Source organism: Colius striatus, chromosome 3, assembly GCF_028858725.1.
Source record: "Colius striatus isolate bColStr4 chromosome 3, bColStr4.1.hap1, whole genome shotgun sequence".
Taxonomy (NCBI): Eukaryota; Metazoa; Chordata; class Aves; order Coliiformes; family Coliidae; genus Colius; species Colius striatus.
In genome coordinates this window covers 83,348,147-83,354,146 of record NC_084761.1, presented here as the reverse complement: position 1 = coordinate 83,354,146, position 6,000 = coordinate 83,348,147, and positions in this window count along the sequence as shown.

Below are 6,000 nucleotides of genomic sequence, written 5' to 3'. Positions count from 1 at the left end.
CAAACTGAAGCAGCTGTAATAGAAGATTTTATATTTTGGCAGCACTGAACTACAGCACAAGTGCAGGCTTGGGAACAATTAGGCAGCTCCATAGAGAGTGCATTCAAACTCTCTGAGGTCAGAAGTGGCATCCTGTTTTTTAAGAGGTAAATCCCACACCAGAATATGGCAAGTAAAAGCTGACCGAGTAATCCTCAGGCCCAGCTCATCTGGGTAGGAAGGCATCAGTTGGAGTTCTGTGGCCAGGAGGAGCATGGGGTGAGCTGTCCACACAGAGAGAAACTGGACTCAATGGGGTGGTTTAGCAAAGGAGCCTGAAGGGAAACACGAAGCAGTCTTGGCTGCCAAGGATATAAAAGAAAGAGAAGGAGAGCTCAAATTTATTCACTGTTCCCCAGAGAGCCCAAAAAGCAGGGGAGGGTTAAATTTCCCTAAGATTTAAATTAGACAGTAGGAAGCTCTCTAAAGGTAATTAACAACATTTGTAATGTACATATTTACTGTTCCAGGAGGTTGTGGAATCTGTCATTTAAGACTGAGGAAGAAGTTAAGCAAGTACATGGCAGGAGAATTGGACCCTGCATTGGACAGGGCTTGAACTAGAGCAAGTAGCTCTATCCAGCTTCTGATACTGTGAAAGAGGTGTGATTAACAAGGTTTGAAAAAATAGAGAACTAAAACAAGCAAGGTCAGTGGTAAGTAGTGGCACAAAACAGGCAGAAGCCAGCTGAATAGCTCAGAGGACAAACCTCAGCCCTGGCATCAAGAGTCTCTCCACGGTTCTTGCAGCAGAGAACCCAGCCACTAGTGCTAGACCACATGATAAGCACCAGCACCGAGGAACAAGGAGGAAAAGAGGTCAGGAAGACCAAAATGATGTCACTGGCCTCCCAAAATACAGGCAGCTGCTCTAGCCTAGGCTTTCCACCGACCATTTAACAGCAGTGACTGTGGCATGCATGCACAGCTGACGTATTGGACCAGTGTATGGCCTCATAAGGCAAATAGCTGAAAAAATTCCAGTGGTGGAAGGGCTGAAGCTGACTTACTTTTAGGTTAACTCATGAAAACACTTCCTTTGGCTTCTGTGAGGTGCTGGCTGGAGCCCAGATGCTCATACTTCCACAAGGTATGCCAGGCTGCTACCAAGCTGCTACTTTCCCATACACACATCCACCCCATCTTACATGAGGCAAGTGGAACAGTCTGTTTGCCTTCCGTGTCAGTCAAATCCCACCACCACCACCATCATCACCACAGCACCATCCCTCACTCCTCCCCTGGACACTAAACTGTGAGCTCTGAGGTGCACAAGAAGTCTCTCTAAACGATTCTCTCTGGATGCAAGTGTACCATTTACTTCTTACAACATGAGGTCAAATAGGAAACCTGTACCGTGGTACAAAGGGGCACTATTCACGTTTACAAAGGGGGCTCTGACAAAGGCCTCTATTTTTGGCTCTATTCTCTATGTGAAATCTACATCCAGGAGAGCTTCTCAGGGTTCACATCAGGCCATAGACTCATCTTGGCATCCATAGGCAGAGAAAAACCATACCTGGCCGAATTCCTGAGCAGTGTATCAAAGAAGAGGAAATACCTGCTCTTATAAAGGACCCAGAGCCAGGTCCCTCCCCAGCCCCTAGCTGAGAGACAAAGACTACACAGACCCATCAGCAAGGGAGTTTGTGCTCATCTGCATCCTCAGATCTCACTCTGCAACAGCTTGTCTGATGTCTCAGAAAATGTTGCTCAGAGGAAGGGAAGACCTTCCTCATGTCCAGAGCACATTACAGCTCAATTTCATTCAGGGACTGTTGGGCTGATTTGAAGGGGCATGACTTAGGAGTGGGGAACAATGACAAGAGAAGACTTTATCCTGCCCTGTGAACACCCCGGCCCCGAAATGTGCACCCAAATGCATGTTGTTCCTGCTGTTACACTTAATCTATGAAGTTCTGCATTTGCAGGAGCTATCTTCAAATACTGCATTTTTTTCCCCACACTGGTTATTTATCACCCCCTGCTTTTTAAGAAATGACAGAGAACAGATCATCAGCAGTCATATAAACAACACAGGCTTTGGAAGCTCCAGTCTGCTGAGCATTACTCCATGGTGGGGAGAAAAATCCCTTTTCTGGAAAAAACATCCTGACCAATTTCTCTTTAAGACACTAGGACAGACTTTAAAATACTCCACGATATGCACGATATGCTAAGCAGAATTAAGAGGTTTCATGTGGCTTTTAGGCCACAGCTTCTCATTAATTAGAGAGCTCTGGTTCATAGCCATTGGAAGGCTGTGTTTGAAGATGTCCTCACACTCTTATTATCCAGCAGTGAAGTGATAATGCAGATAATTTGATACACAGCTCATTATTCACCATATGCTGCTGACAACCACGTGGAACATTCTGGCAAACCCAAAGCCAGCAATAGTCTTAAGAGGAAGAAAAGATAATTACAATGAAAATTATGGTTTTGTGATTAAATAAACAACCAACATTTTTTAATAGTCTAAATGCCCTTCCTTTCTCAAGTTAAACTGTAGTGAAAGTATTTTCCTCTACAGACAAGATTTATCCAGTCATTTGTCTTAAAGCATATTACAGCCTGGATGAACACTAGAATAGCCAAAGAGAATCTGACATATCCAAAATGACAGCAAGGAGAACAGATTTAAAATGTAGCTCGTTGCTCTCTGTTTAAACTGTAAGGAAAATTCAAAGGTAAACCTTAAGATCTGCAAACTGAGTGTGTTGTGTATGGGTCTCTCACTGTGCTGCTTCTGGTCTCGTGGACTGCTCACATCAGAGATAAACCAGAGATTATCTTGGTGCTTACAGTGGTTATGTGAAACTATGGAGCTCGTAATTTCATTTCTGAGGGTTTGCAGTTTGGTTTGCACATCCAAGAGCTCAGCACACCAACCATCCTCAGGCCCCAAGATTGCTGAAATGTATAGAAACCAGACTTGTCAAATCAATTAAATAAATAGTAATAAAATAAATGGCACATATATTCAGATCAAAAGCTGAAGCTTACCTCAGGCAATTTGCCATTTTGGACTTAAGGCGTACCAAGCTGGTGCATCAATTCCGCAAAACGACTCTCATGCCATCAGCAGAGATCTGCTGTAAAGAAGACTGGGGCTTTGGTCCCTGCTTTTGAGAAATGAGGGTTTAGCACAAAAACCAGCTAGGGAACTTAGTCCTGTCCAAGTGGAGGCAAAATGCCATGTGGTCAGTAAATGGCCAAGCACACCATGATGGAGTAGAATTCACCTGCCTTCTTCACTGTCAAAAGTAATTTTAAGTGACTAAACACAACTACAATTTTTAGATCAGACCAATAGGTGGGTACTCTGCTACTGTACTGAGGACTCTGTCTCAAATCAGTGCCTAGAGTTGAGTCTCAATACAGGATTAATTTCCCTCACAGTTATGCCTTGCAGGAGTCCAAAGGACATAAAGTGTTAGCTGACCCGATGGAAGGTCCGAGAGCTCGCAGGCTACAAACACATGCACACCATACTGCACCAATTGTCTCCAGAAGAGACCAGTTTGGCATAGCTCCTGCTGCTTTGGCTCCTGTTGCTTTGGCTGATGGCTATACTGCTGCCTTTAACAAGAACAAGTTCAAATCAAATCTGCACGAAAGCTTTGGACGCACAGTCATTCCCACCACCAGGGCTAAGCTTGTACACCTTCCTGTTTCAATTGGGTGTATCAAGCCTAAGAACCTTTCATTGCCACACATCTCAGGAAATCAGAGCTATCACTGCCCATGACTCCACAATTCCACTTCTCTGAATTACCTATTTTAAAGTGCTACCATCAAGCAAGCATTTCCTGAACTACCCTGATCATTTATTTTCAAAAGGAACAGCACATACAAGCATTTTTCAGGACTGGTTATCACAGGAACATATTCTTTCTGATATTCAAAGTAGTCAACGCACATAGAAACTTCCCATTGCTTCTGTCCAAGCAGCTGAGCATGGGTGGGAAGACGCAATATCAACATGAATCCTGGCCTTCCCTGAATACCAAAAATCGCCCTATTAAAAATATACTTACCTTGCAACACTGCTCTTGTACCACTAATCTAAGATTAATAAGCAATTTCCAATAGAGACACATGAAAGCAGTAAATGCAATACAATGTACAATACATGCCATGTCTTTGCCTCTTGAATACAGGATTAATTTAGCCAAGTTTAAAGTAGAGTTGCACCACTTGCCTGCAAAATATTAGAACCCAAGGTAGCGCTGCTGCAACCCACATCTTTGTACTCGCCAAGAATCATCTGCTCTTTCCTTGTTAGATGCTTAACACGTTTTTTAATACTTGACAGAACTGTCTCCAATCAAGAGTGAAACTTTGGCTTTGCTTGACAGCATTACTCTCCTAGGAAGCAGTAAGGAATGGAGGATGGGACACAGCCTGCAGCCATGGCTGCGAGGTACAGGAGGGCAGCGGATTCACGTAAGGGCACATTTTAAAATCCAACTCGGTGACAGTGTTTTGGTCAAAATTGAGAGATACTTTTGAAACCTATTATGAGATTTTTGTGTCATGAAACCTGTGCTCTTTGGTGCTCTACATATTCATTATCCCTCTTACAACTCCTCTGTTGGCTCCATTTTTTCTAAATCAGATTTATAACAGATACTGAAACCCAAAAATAATCTAATCTGCCTCAGGCTTAGTTGGCACTGACAATGAAAGAGATTCTTTTCCCAGAGAAAGACATACAGAAATGACATGCTAGCCTTCAATAGTCTAAGCATCTCATACCACTACAGCCAGAAAAACCTCTGAGAGGTAAAGAGCTTTAACAGTGCTGAGCACAGCCCTCTTTGCTGCCTGCTCAGTACTCACACAAAACTGCTTGTTTCCTTGGAATCAGCAAAATTAACACTGTCCAAATTTCTAAGAAAGAGAAATTACTCTGAAGAAGTTTTGAAAGCAAACTTTGTTTAGTGGTTGTGAAGTATTTCTGAAGCCATGATCGCCCAAGACTGACACAGATGGTACAACTCCTAGTTTACTCACAGCAGAGTGACCTAGTTTGTAAGATGAACTGTTTTAACGTTTCAGGAGTTTCAGTTTGATTGCATTTGTGCTATAATTAAGCTGCATTCGTTCTTGCTTACCACCACCAAAGAGACTCAGAATTGTAGCCCAAGAGCTGCTCTGGCTCAGCAGCCACATCTGAGCAGACATCGGCTTTAACAAGTGACCCCAACAACTATGCTGACTTACAACAGGAGACTTGTAAAACAATACTTGGAACACAGAAAGTTTTGCACCACAAAAAAGCCCACAAGACAAAAGTTGAAAAGTTTCAACAAACTCTAAATTAAGAGGCAAGTAAATTAACAGTGTGCTTGTCACTGTAAAACCACTTGGCTTGAGGGAAAATTCTGCTCATCTGAAGGGTTTCAAAATATTAAATAGTCCTATGGAAAGCAGAGTTGTTCCTTAATGCTCCCATAATGAATAATACTAGTTACAAATGTACACTATATTCAGTGTGTACTTTTGGAATTCATTTGGCAATCGTGACTCCAGTTGAAATATCTCTGCTTGCATCAGACTAGATTTTATTTTTGGAGGAATTTCTGAAGAACTCAATTTATTCACTGTGTAACCTCCAATGCTCTTACTTCTTTCAGCGTTAACACAGGAGCTTGTCAAGAAAACCTAATGAACTAAAGAACTGTACGTATAGATGAGAAATTCGGTGTTGTTGGGGGTTTGTTTGTTTGTTTGATGGTTTATTTATCCTCAGGCGTAGTGTTGAGAGGATCACCCAGGGTCAAGGAAGAAGCTTGACCTTTCATTAAAGATACACTGCTAGATATTCAAGGAATCCCCATTAATCATGAACAAACCCATAAGAACAATGAGAGAGGTTGGAGAGGAGAAAACAATGAGATTTCATGCCCAGTTGGGCCCCTATGAGCCTTCCAGAGTTGAAGTGGAAGTGCTGCA